Source organism: Bacillus rossius, chromosome 8 (genome assembly GCF_032445375.1).
Source record: "Bacillus rossius redtenbacheri isolate Brsri chromosome 8, Brsri_v3, whole genome shotgun sequence".
Taxonomy (NCBI): Eukaryota; Metazoa; Arthropoda; class Insecta; order Phasmatodea; family Bacillidae; genus Bacillus; species Bacillus rossius.
The window spans coordinates 30,462,742-30,476,436 of NC_086336.1; the positions used below are offsets into that span (position 1 = coordinate 30,462,742).

General features: G+C 36.3%; 1 long non-coding RNA gene across 1 annotated transcript in view; it reads left to right on the top strand.

The window, feature by feature from the left end:
- Nucleotides 1-13,695, top strand: part of LOC134534703 (uncharacterized) — a 431,047-nt gene that overhangs the window by 259,649 nt on the left and 157,703 nt on the right. The gene's annotated exons all lie outside the window — the stretch shown is intronic.

Sequence of the window (13,695 nt, forward strand, 5' to 3'; positions counted from 1 at the left end):
TGCACGATTCACACATGAGTGAAGAGTTTTAAGACTGTTTAAAGACCGGGACACTTGTTAGTTAAAACGTACACAATACAGTTCGCAACGGCTGTGTACCTATCAGTGACGGGACCCGACGAGTGCGTCCTTGTGAGAAGGGGCGGTTCCGCCGACACGAGCAGCACCGCAGACGTCCCGACGCCGCCTCTCACGTGTTCGTGAGTTAGGGCGGCAGCTGCAGCCGCAGTCCGCCGCTGCAGATGTTCGCCGCGGAGCTAGGAGCCGTGGTGTCCGGTACTGCGAGCCGCCACACGCCAAACCCGCCGACGTCTGGTGTGGAGCAGGTGTTGGTGTTGGCCGCTTTGAGGTCGGGCGCTGTCCCGATGCCTCCTCAGCCGCCGCCGTGGATGTCGTTTGCACCGCGGGTGGACGTTGATCCACTGCCATGACGTGTCCTGGAGAACGTCACATTGTTGACTCACATGTACATACACCCGTTATAGCCATATGAGATTGCTACTTACAGTAAGTATGTCCTCCCACGTCCCTCTCAACAGGAGCGGCTCAAGGGAGTAGACGCCGTCGGAGAGTTGTAGCAGGTCCAGCAGAGAAGATATTTGCGCGGGAAAACCCGTGGACCATTCCAGCGCAGGTCTGCTAGCGGCGACGACCCGATGCAAAGTGATTAAAATTGCGCGAATTGTCGGGTGTAACGGTCGAAAGGACGATAGAAAAAAGAAATAAAAAAAAGAGGAGAAGAAGGAGCTCGGTCGCTCCAAGTTTTTTTTTTATGTGTGGTGCGCGCGCCGCTAGGCGACAAGGCTATTCGTTGTACATAGTGCGAGAGAGACGGTAAACTGCCAATCACATTGTACTGTTTTGAATAGGTCAACGATTGCAGTTCAATATGATTGACAAGGGCGGCAATTCTGTGCTGTTACTATTTTCATAATGCACAGAAAGTTATGACTTATTTTAATGATATTATTATTTATGAAAACTTATTATATTGACTGTTATTATTATTATGAAATTTTATTATTTAATTTGTATATTGTTCGCCCGCAAAAGTTATTTAAATATATTTTTTATTAATTATGTATATCTACGAGAGCTATGCTCTATGACCTGAAATGGAATTATATGGACAGTCAATTGAGTATACCCCTCTAAGGACTAATGAACTTAACGAATAAACGATGATTTTATTCGGGGTATTACTTAAAGAAATTTTCATTGTTGGAAATTTTCGTTTTAAATTTACCGCATTTTTGTGTTTTCAATTGTATTAATAAGTGTTATTTACGGTATTTATATTGTAAATTACGCTAACCGATTTTGGTTTCGGCCAATGAGAGGCCGTGTTTTAGATGTGAGGCGTCTAGAACGTATTAATTAGGAGGTTGGTTGTATGAAGGCGTCTGATGCCGACGCAAAGGCGCGAGGCCTATTTTAAATTTGAAATATAGCTAGCTAGATTATGCCATCCGACACTCAGGATGAGCTTAAACGACGTATAAATAAATAATGTGTAAGATTATAAGGGCATATTCTGACGGATATGTTATTAGGAGTGAAAATCTGTAAGTAAAGATCTTGCATTTTGTATCGCCCATAGACATACCCAGCTGTATGTAATTTCGTCGTAAATAACTCCGATTTGACTAAAAACTGATTAGTTTTCACGTAAAAGGTGTCAATTATCCTGAACTACGTCATGAATTATTAGTTCCAAGATTTAAATTATTATTTTATTTTGTGATACCCAGAGGTGAAATGGGAGTACAAGTTTCGTGTCTCTACCATATAAACTGAGTTAAGCCAAGGCAAATACGAACCCAAATATAAACATAAACAGTAATCATACTAATTATTAATTGTGCTATGATTTCAAACATTTTCTGGTATGTAAGAATGCGTCCGTAAAAACATCATTTGATTTATTTTCTGAACATACACTAACGAACTTTTGTGAACGATTCATGTGTGCTACGTATTTTCCTGATGTTTTAATTTACATAAGCGCATATCCACGAGTCATGTTCAGTATCGTTAGGATTGTTTTTCTGTGATTTTTTTTTATCTAATTATATTAATATTGATTTTTATCTCTACACATATGTTAGTTGTCCCTGATGAATAGCAATTTTTATTATTAATAAAAACCTGAATTCTATCCCTATGTGTTGATATATGTTACCTAGCTACCTGTGTCCAAGAGTGTGTGTTTTATGATAAATAACATTTTTTTTGCATGTTTCTAAGGGTCAGAGTACAAGAGCATAACAGTACCATTGACACATATATATATGTCTATATATATATTTTGAAAAATAGTGACAGCCAGTGTATATCGTCCCGACAACACACACACAACAAAAGGGTCTATATATAAATAAACGAGTACTATTAATGGTACTGGCACCAGCAGTAAGAACACACCGAAGAAGTTTAGCAGCAGTATATTGTGTTTTTGCAATGCTCTCCTATTGCAGTAAAATTCTTGGGCAAATTGAATAGCATATAGTCGATCTTTAACATAAGCTTTTAGAATACATAAACGTAATAAATTATGTTCTCGTGATTTTAACTATTAAATATTTATTCGCATGAAAAAATTAATTAACTAAAAAAATATTTCAGTAAATTTATACTCAAGGACTAAAAATGTTTATTTTAGTTTTAAAAAATATTGTATGTATGTATACTTTTCTGAAAAAAGTATATTCAAGAAAACAAATTTTCTTCTTTTTTATTTTGATCTTGAACTTACTTGACAAGCAATATTGAACTTCAACTTTATACTTTCGGTATAGCACTTTTCGATTTATTCTTCTTCAAAAGGGAATTAAAAGTAATGAATAAATAGTATTTTCCTCCATAATTATTGCAGCCGTATACTGAAAAGTTTAACTTTCCTTTATTTGCATGACGCGGAACTCCTAACTAGACAAAACGTTTGTTATTTATTTTGAACGTTTTATTTATGTTTCCTTTCGAACTTAAATGAAACTCTTAACATTTAATTTCATCAAAAGTTATACAATATAAGTATCAAGTTAAAATATTTTTAAGTGAAGTTGTGGCTATTTTGTTGTTGAAAATGACACTCTGAAGTTTGAATAAAAGTGAGAAATGATAAAAATATATTTGTAGTTAAAAACAGTTAATTCATTTCAAATTCAATCTTTTGTACATGCATATTGCCAAATAAATTCCACAATACATTAAATTCTATGCATTTGAATCTATTCGTATATTCTGCAGAATTAATTCCTATAAGCAAATACCTATTACGTACAATGTACTTTTAGTCCTGTCGTATAGTTATACAAAAATTTTTATCAAAATTATTGTTTCGTCTATGCGGTTATGGTTGAAAAAGAAAAAAAAGTAATTTATATTATTTTTAAATTCGGTTGTTAGTAAGAACACGTATTTAGTGTAATATGACATACATTATTCTGTTATTAAAACATTACTATCGATAACTCTATTTTAGATTTATCTGTCTATGTTATAAGGATTTCAACTTGATTCTTTTTCTTCGGCTTATGACAGCAGCAAATTTTGTTTTATCGCATATGTAATGTTTTTATGTTTTGCATATTATAATTAATGAGTTAGTAATTGTTAGCGGGTGAGGCTTTTTCACAAATGGACGCGTTCTTGGCGGCTAGCAGGTAGGACGCGTGTATTACGCAGGCTGGATAGGGAAGTACGACTGCGGGCGAGCTCCATGATAGAAGCAACGGGAGAAGTAGCACTCGGCTATTTGTATAGGTTGGGATAGCTGTGCGAATGGTAGAACAGACCACGGGTCTATGGTGAGGAAAAAGGTCCCAAGCTCGACATCCCGACGATGAGACCGTTTACGAACTGTCGATGGATCATCAGGAAAGTCAACAACTTCTTCAGAAACTTGAGTCCCTCTTTCAAAATTCAGTTTAATACCTGGAGATGACTATATTCGATGTTCTACCAAGCGAAGCAAACTCTTAATTCATTACTAGTTGATGTTTAATATTGTGACGCAAAATAAAATTGTGAATTAGCTTACTTTGCTCATGCCAGGTTTTACAAGTTTGGTCAAAGTTAATTAAATGAATAAAAATTGTGTCCCTTTGCTGCTGGCTACCCGCAAGAAATTATCATGGTGAATAATAGATAATAATTTAAATCGACATGGAATATTATATGATTTTTATGGGATTGTGTTTTGGTAATGGTGTGTGTATTTTTAAGAAACTGTCTTGTGTATTTTATTACATTCACTTCACGTAACGAATTGTCTGAACGTAATGTTATTGTTTGTTTGTTTTAATATTTCGTTTAATTGAACAATAATACATAGTTTGCCGCTTCGAGCGACTACAGAAATGACAATATAATTAGTTTACAGTGTTCCAAACATTTTAGTTTCCTCTACTGTACATGGGGCGAATATGTCTTATGTTATGTTTACTGAAACCATATCATTATACATGCTAAGTGAGATGTTGCGATTGAGTAGAAGCGAAAATATGTCTTAAAACCCTGGTAATGCTATGAATTCCATTCATTAGTTTACTCGGTGATCCGCAGGGTCTGTTGTTATGACTGAATACATGTGCACTTCCTCTATGTAGCGTGGCTTCATTGAGATGAAAGCATAGCTCACGTTGATGAAATACTTATTAATTAAAAAATAAAAATGTTATTTTATGCTTCAATTTCTGTTAGTATCGTACACAGATTTAAAATGTAATGCAGAGTTCCTTAGTTTTATGTATATTGAAATTTGCTCATGTGTAGAGTAGTTATTAAAAGCACAAAAAACATATATGACGAATTGTTGTGTATTATTTCCATTAGGCGTAACCATGAAAATAGATAAGATTTTATCATTATGTGAAACCTACATTTGAAATGTTGGCGTTTAAATATTTATAAAAGCGTGTGAACACTTAATGCGCTATTTATCTATTTAGGAAGTAGGTAGTTTCTTTGATTTTAGAAGGGTTTTTTTAACAAACAACTAAATTAATTCAAAAATTTGAACTACTGCAAGCAAAAAATACTTTATTCAATTTTTATTTTAAAATTAGCCTTATATTCTACCTTGCTTACACTTTATTATCGAAAAGGATTTTTTTTGACAGAGATGAATACCGTAAATAATACACAAAACAAACATGATTTTGTATGATACAATAACAGCTAGTGACAGTGACGAAACCAAAATTATTTTGATAGTTTGTATAGAAAATCCCCAACAGTAGTGGTGATATATTTAGGGATTTCGTTGTAGATGGGTACTATTTCACAATAAAAAGGAGTTATCATCAATTATCAAAGCAGCCATATTTCGTATATTCTTTGACAGCCTAAATACAGCACCAAATTACGTACTTGGCTAAAAATTAATTCCCGCTGCATGTGTACATTTCGGGAGGAGGGGAAAATCTCAGGGTGGCCCGAACCTCCCTGAAATAAAAAAAGCCCATCGGAGGGGGCCCGCTTGGATTTGCAAAATCTTCACGTTATCGCGCGGGCCTCACGGGAATCCTACAGATTTTCGCCCGTGATTCCAGCTATACATTTCACTGACACCTTGAGCACAACAGTCAGTGCACACTGAGTTCTTACATACCACCCGCACTTGTCTTCGATAAAATCTGAACTCAGGTGGATTCAGCATGACTGATTAAGCCTGCAGTCTGAATCCACCTGTAGGCCGCTGTTGCAACAGCTAAGAAATTTACACTGCTCGTAAACAGTCTGTATGTAACTCGGAACGGGATTCCAGTTCATTCGTGTATATTTATTCATCATATTATGCAACGTTAAAGTCATTAAAAAATATTAAAAAAAATAAAATGCTAAACATGTAATAAGTGCCAGAAAATAATAATATGCTGTAATATTTAGTGTACCTAAATACGACGTGAACCCTAGAATACAAAGTTGACGATGTGTCGTTGGTGGGATCACTTGTTTGTTCCTGACATTTTTTCTCTACAGAATTTTAAAGTGAGTTTGACATGCACTTTTTCTTCAGGAAGTAAGTTAAAAATTTGTTTGTCGTTATTGCGATTTCAAAAGTTGATTTGTGTCTAAGAGTAAAAATATTTAATATTATTTTCATCATTTTATTCCCAGTTTTATTACTCAATCTATTAGTAGGACGTGATTTCTCGTCGCGGTGCGGAAGACTTTTATGAATGAAAGCATAATGTTCGTGCAAAACCATTCATCACACAAATGTCAGTTCTAAAGTATAATGTTGTAAATTTATTTTTAATTATAATAATTTTTACAATTTTTTTTCTGAAAACACAAGCTAACGCATCAATTTTTGGTGACAATTTTTTGTAATGTATGTAAATCTATTAATTATGTAGAACATAATTAAAAAATAAAAATAAATGTTTTAAACAGAATTGACGATTGTTTGTATTTAATGGATATGGACTGGATCGCAACACTAATTTAATGTTTCAAGTTAATAAACAGTGTCAGGAAGCAAGCAAGGCAATATGAGAACATTATCTTTTTGGTTGAATGTAGCGAAAGGGAAAAACAGTCACCTTTCTTGCCACGATCTTGTTCGCAGATAACGAGATAACGCAGGTAAGTAGTAAATGGACTCCACACAATGACAACCCTCCCATTATTCCGCCCCCCTCGCTGAAACGCCCTCTCCCCCCTCCACCACGGCGCAGGCGACAGGCTCAGGTATATCGCCCCGCCCAACCACTGGCAGTAGCACGTGGCCAGTGGCCCACCGCGCTAAACATTTTTACTAGGGAGGCCCCTTAAAATTATTTGTGAACCGTTGCCTGAATAGTTTTTTAGTGTTAACTGCGCACAAAAATAAGTATGATGCAACAAAATAAAGTCAAATTGTTGAAAATTTTCTTATCTTTTCCATGGTTTAAAAATATCATGCTTGAATTAAACATCAATTAAAATTAAAATTATGCACCAATTTTTGCAATAAATACTCAGTATGATCTAGAAAAACGTTTTCATACATGCAAACATAGTCATAGCCATTTGTTGTACAAATGTACAATATCTTTCTTGCAAGATAACAAATAATTTCTTTGCAACTGGTTTCCGAAGGAATCTTTTGTAAAACCACAGAAAATATTTGTCTATGTGCACTCCAAATCAATGGTAAGCATTTATCGTTCGAGTGCCTGAATCCAGACTACGGGGCAGCGACATTAAACTGAATCTTCTTAAAGACTGCACCAGAAAACGAATTTTTAGTTCTATTTGTTTTTGTTAAGACTAGGTTTCACACGCCATGTGGAATTTTTTTTTAATTTTTCATTATTAATATTCTAAGTGCTATATCTTAAATTTATTCCTGATACCTTCCTTGCATTTGTTGTTCTGTCACAAATATTTTCAATGAATATTCTTTTACTGTCGTATATTGAGTAAATAGTCGTGAACGTGAAAATAATTACGAACAATTGCACGAATTTTTACACCCATTATATTACACTAAGTGAATATATGTTGGAAGTGTTTGTGTGAGAGAGAAAAAAAATCCAAGGGAGGTATCGAGTTAAAATTTCAGGGTTAGCCCAATGAAAAATTCAACTTGGCGTGTGCGACTGAGCGTTAACAGGATAGATATGCACGTAGAAGAAAGAAGATTGTTTTCTCTGCCTACTTAAATTTTTTCGAAGATTATTTTATCACACCAAGTTAAATTCTTGTTCAAAGTAACTCAACTTAATCACCGCAGATTTTACGCATACGAACGTTAAACTAACGAAGGAGCCTGTAAAATTTGTAACAGGTGTTCTTCATTAATATAACGTGATAATTTGTTTTTACAACGTAGTCTGTCTTTTTGATTTCGGAACTTGTAGCTCAATCTCTCACGCCATGTAGTTTTTTTTTCGTTTTTCATTACTTTTATTTAACTGCAATTTAAAGAATTTCAACTTGATAACTCCCTTGCATTTGTTTTTCTGCCACACATATTTTAAACAAATATTTAGGTACTTAATGTAATATCGCTAGTGTAAAAAGGCGCATAAGTCTTCGTAATTATCATCACTGGCGCGCCATTTCACACTCATAGTATTACACTGAGTGAATATCAGTCGAAAATATTTGTAGCAAAACGACAAATGCAAAAGAGTTATCGAACTAAAATTTTAGAAATATTCCTTAAAATAAATAATGTCAAAACAAATGAAAAATCAGCATGTTGTGTGAGACTGAGTCTCAAGTCCTATACTGTAGATGAAACAGGAATGAATATTCATGTGAAATTACAAATATTTGTAAATTAGTACATTAACATAAAAGTAACTGTATCGCTTCAATATAGTGTTCGCAATAATACTGGGTTTGGATTAATACCAGGGCATTTATGCTTTGTGTTGTCCTAGTACCTCCAATGGTTAAAGAATAGCTTTGCAGTATTAATTGCGAATATAGTAAGGATATTAAAAGAAAATAAAGTCAAATTGTTTAATATGCTTTTATGGTTTTCGTGGTTTAAAAAAAATTATGATTGAATGAAACATAATTTTATTGTGCGCCAGTAGTATATGAATGGGGCTCCGACGGCTGGCGCTGGCGCGTGGTGTGTGTGTCCTATCCGCCATCTTGGATTGTGACGTCACGGCGGCCATCTTGGATGACCTTGACCTTTGACCTTGACCCCGGCGGCCATTTTGGATCCGCATTCTTGTATCCGCCATCTTGGATGACGTCATTTTGTTTTCTCGAACTTTCCGCCATTGTGTTTTCCGCCATTTTGAATGATGACGTCACCGTTGCAATTTCCGTTACGGTCGCCATCTTTAACTTTTTTATTTATTATCCGATTTTAATGAAATTTTTTTTAAAATTTATTAAAAAATTCATTTAATAAAATTTTAATAAAAAATATTTAAAAAACAAACATTTTCGACACGGAGCTCGGAGTCCGCGGTTCGAACCCGACGAGTGCAAAAAAAAAAAAAATGACGACCGATCCTTCCCCCTGTGGTGGGTGCTGGCAGACTGACTCCCACCACTTTTTTTCAAAGCATATATAACATCATCTAGTATGACGTCATGACCGCAATCTTGTCTTCGATGTTGGTAGCCATCATCATTGTATCGTCGACTAGAGTGCACCGACGCCATGTTAGTTTAATTCTTACCTGCTAGAGTGCAGTAATCATTTATTATTGCTGTGACACCCGCCATCTTGAAATTTGGCCGCCATCTTGAAAATCCGTAATTTTAATGCTAGAGATTCGGGAAAAGTTCCAAAATTCATTAAATAAATTTGTAATCTATATACTGATTGATTAGATCGACTAAGGTCCTTGGTTAGATCCCTGGCCGATACAAAACAACTTTAATTTAAAAAGTACCACTAAAGTGACAGGTTTGAGAAAATAAAAACACCGCAAGTTCTTTTAAAAAATAATTTTATTACATACATACTAAGTAGTATAGGAATGGGCATACTGGGACTGGGTTCTGGGTGTGGATTGTGATTGTCGGTCCGCCATCTTGGATTGTGACGTCACGGCGGCCATCTTGGACGTGCGTAACGGGACACAGCATAACGGGACACAGCGTAACGGGACATAACGTAACGGGACAAGTAGATCACGGCGGCCATTTTGGATCCGCCATCTTGGATCCGCCATTTTGGATGACGTCATTATGTTCTCGAAAATTCCGGCGATGTGTTTTCCGCCATTTTGGATGATGACGTCACCGTTACAATTTTCGTTACGGCCACCATCTTTTACTTTTTTATTTATTATCCGATTTTAACGAATTTTTTTTTAAATTTATAAAAAATTCAAATAATAAAATTTTAATAAAAAATATTTAAAAAATAAACTTTTACGACACGGAGTTCGGAGTCCTCGGTTCGAACCCGGTGAGGGCAAAAAAATTAAAAAATGGCGACCGATCCTTCCCTCACAGTGACTGCTGGCATACTGACTCCCACCACTTTTTTCATAGCATATATATCATCCGGCAGTATGACGTCATGTACGCCATCTTGAAATTTGGACGCCATCTTGAAAATCTTTATTTATTATCCGATTTTAATGAAAAAAATTCCAAAATTCATCAAAAAATTAACGTATTTGAATTCTGTTTGATTATATCGATGTACGTCCTTGGTTCGATTCCCGGCGAGAGTAAACGGTCGATCCTTCCTCCATGAAAGCTACCTAGACTGATCTACCACCAACAATACCAAGGTATATATCGTCAACTGGTATGACATCATGTCCGCCATCTTGTCTTCATGCGCTGGAGACCACCATCTTGTTTTCGTCCGCTAGAGTGTGCCGATACCATGTAGTATAATTATCTGGTCACCATACTTGTGTCCTCAACTGTTGACATTGAACATTGACCTTTACCTTGAACCTTGACCTTGAAAATTGACCCTGACCTTGAAATTTGACCTTGACCTTGAAATTTGACCTTGACCTTGAAATTTGACTTTGTCCTGGAAATTTGACTTTGCCTTGTCGTCCATCATGGATCCGACATTTTATGTTCAGTACATGCTACCAGAGGATACCACCTGCTGGAGTACACCATCTTGTGTGTGTACTTGTATTATAGAGTACATTTCCATCTAGATAATTTTATTCTAACCCGCTACAGTGCAGTAATAATTTATTACCGAGGTGCCCCCGCCATCATGAAATTCGACCGCCATCTTGAAATCATGTAATAATGTAGCTAGAAAAGCGGGAAAAAATCCAAAATTCATTAAATAAATCACTCATTAACTTACATATCGATTCGATCCGCTCCAGTCCTTGGCTCTATCCTCGATCGATGCAAAACATTTAATTTTATGAAAAAAAATAATAATTCCAATAAACCATGTTCAACATTCGTAAAGAGACTTTAAATCCTCTACTACCATCATCATATGAGACGACAAGACTACCATAGTGGAAATTCGTAATTGTAATGCTAGAGATTCGGGAAAAAGTTCAAAACTTATTAAATAAATTGTAATCTATATACTGATTGATTAGATCGACTAAGGTCCTTGGTTCGATCCCTTGTCGATACAAAACAACTTTAATTTTAAAAAAGTACCAGAAAAGTGTAAGGTTCGAGGAATAAAACACCTAAAAGTCTTTTACAAACATAATATTTATTACACAATTTCTATCCTACTACAGAATCACTTGCGAAAGCCAGCAATCTTATAAAAATTTAGCCCTGCATAGACGTACAACGACTACTTCTTAGCTCCAAATGGCTCCAAATGCTCCAAACGGCCTCCAAATGGCTCCAAAAGCTCCAACAGCCTCCAAATGCTTAACACAGTTCCAAATGGCTCCAAATGCTCCAAACGGCCTCCAAATGCTTGACAGCTCCAAATGTTTCCAGCAGCTCCAAATGCTCCAAATGCTTGACAGCTCCAACAGCTCCAACAGCCTCCAAATGCTTGACAGCTCCAAATGTTTCCAGCAGCTCCAAATGCTCCAAATTCTTGACAGCTCCAAATGCTTCAAAAGGCTCCAAATGCTCCAAATGACTCCAAAAGGCTCCAAATGCTCCAACAGCTCCAAAAAAAAGGCTCCAAATGCTCCAACAGCCTCCAATGCATAACACAGCTCCAAATGGCTCCAAATGTTCCAAACGGCCTCCAAATGGCTCCAACAGCCTCCAAATGCTTAACACAGCTCTAAATGGCTCCAAATGCTCCAAACGGCCTCCAAATGCTTGACAGCTCCAAATGTCTCCAGCAGCTCCAAATGCTCCAACAGCTCCAAAAAAAGGCTCCAAATGCTCCAACAGCCTCCAAATGCTTAACACAGCTCCAAATGGCTCCAAATTCTTGACAGCTCCAAATGCATAACACAGCTCCAAATGCATAACACAGCTCCAAATGGCTCCAAATGTTCCAAACGGCCTCCAAATGCTTGACAGCTCCAAATGTCTCCAGCAGCTCCAAATTCTCCAACAGCTCCAAAAAAAGGCTCCAAATGCTCCAACAGCCTACAAATGCTTAACACAGCTCCAAATGGCTCCAAATGCTTGGCAGCTCCAAATGCTTCAAAAGGCTCCAAATGCTCAAAATGGCTCCAACAGCTCCAAAAGACTCCAAATGCTTCAAAAGGCTCCAATTGCTCCAAGAGCTCCATCTTCAATTGGTTCCAACTGATTCCTATTACTTTTATCGAACTTGGCATGATTACTAACATGTCTTTATCAGTATACATTTTGACTGGCAGTGGTAACGTTTTTTACACCTTTAAGTTATAAGTTTTATTTAGAAATCAGATTTCGATAAATGATAGCTTCCATCTGGAAAGAAAATATATTAATTTATCTTCAAGTTTATACACATACATTTAATTTAATCCATTATTGTATGTAGCCAGCTTCCCTCAGTTCTTTGAGTATGAAGGATATTTCTTTAATGTTCGAATAGTTTCCTGCACAAAGCGATCCATGTAGTAGTCGTAGCCTGTTAACCAATATGTTAGGATCTTCCCATGAGGTATAATCAATCTCTTCTGCTGCCTTCATCATCCTTGCATGTTTATAATAAATATTATCTCTGGTGTCTATCGTTTTAACACCAACCACAAGGTCACTTTCGTCATCTTGACAGTGATTATCACAAGCTTGATCAGGATAATTTATTTTATTACGTCGTTTCCATCGTTTTGGTCTCAAACCACCATCACAGTCTTCGCTCTTGCATGCTTTTGGTGCTTCAGTACAGTACTCAATCATGTCAGCCTCAGATGTGTCACCACAATCTTCAATCATGCCAGCTTCTGATGTGTCACCACAGTCTTCAATCATGTCAGCACCACAAACTTGATCAGGATAATTTATTTTATTACGTCGTTTCCATCGTTTTGGTCTCAGACTGCCATCACAGTCTTCAATCTTGCCTGCTTTAGGTGTTTCAGTACAGTACTCAATCATGTCAGCCTCAGATGTGTCACCACAATCTTCAATCATGCCAGCATCAGATGATTCATCAAAGTCTTCGACCTTGTAAGTTTCAGGTGGTTCTCCATCTTTCACATTTTCATGGAGACGACTAGATATTGGAGTAAATATATTTTCATTTCTAATGTGGTTACAACTTCCTTCGTTTGTTTTAAATTTTAAATTATTATCTTGATCTAGATCAGTAATTTTAGCATTAGCTTTTTCGCCTTCGTTCCTCTTCCGCGATGTTGTAGCCTAGTCTTCGTTATCTTTATTCATCTTAATTGTACAGGTCTTGTAATGTCTATCCAAGTAATATCTTCTACCAAAGGATTTCTGACACTGACTGCAATGAAATGGTTTTTGACAAGGACCCAAATTACACTCGCTTCTCTCATGTCGTTTAGCATTCTTTCTCAAGGTAAACACCTTGCTACAGTATCTACAGTGATGACGTTTTGATACAGCAACAAATCCCGTTTCAGGATTCATATTAGTTATTGAGACTAATGCCAGATGCAAACTAAGAGTTTTAAATTAGATATATTACTTAAATAGAATTTTTTAATTATTTCATCAGCGAGAATTAATTTATCTCATTCAAAGGTACTTGTTGCAAGTAGTTCTGCTTTTCAACAACAGATGTCGCCACATGTTACTTGCAGGTAAATAATATTTAGTTCTTTTATGCGGGATGCGGGATGCTCACTAACGATCGCAAAAGAAGGATGGCTTCGCTAGACTCCAAGGAGAAGGAAGTTC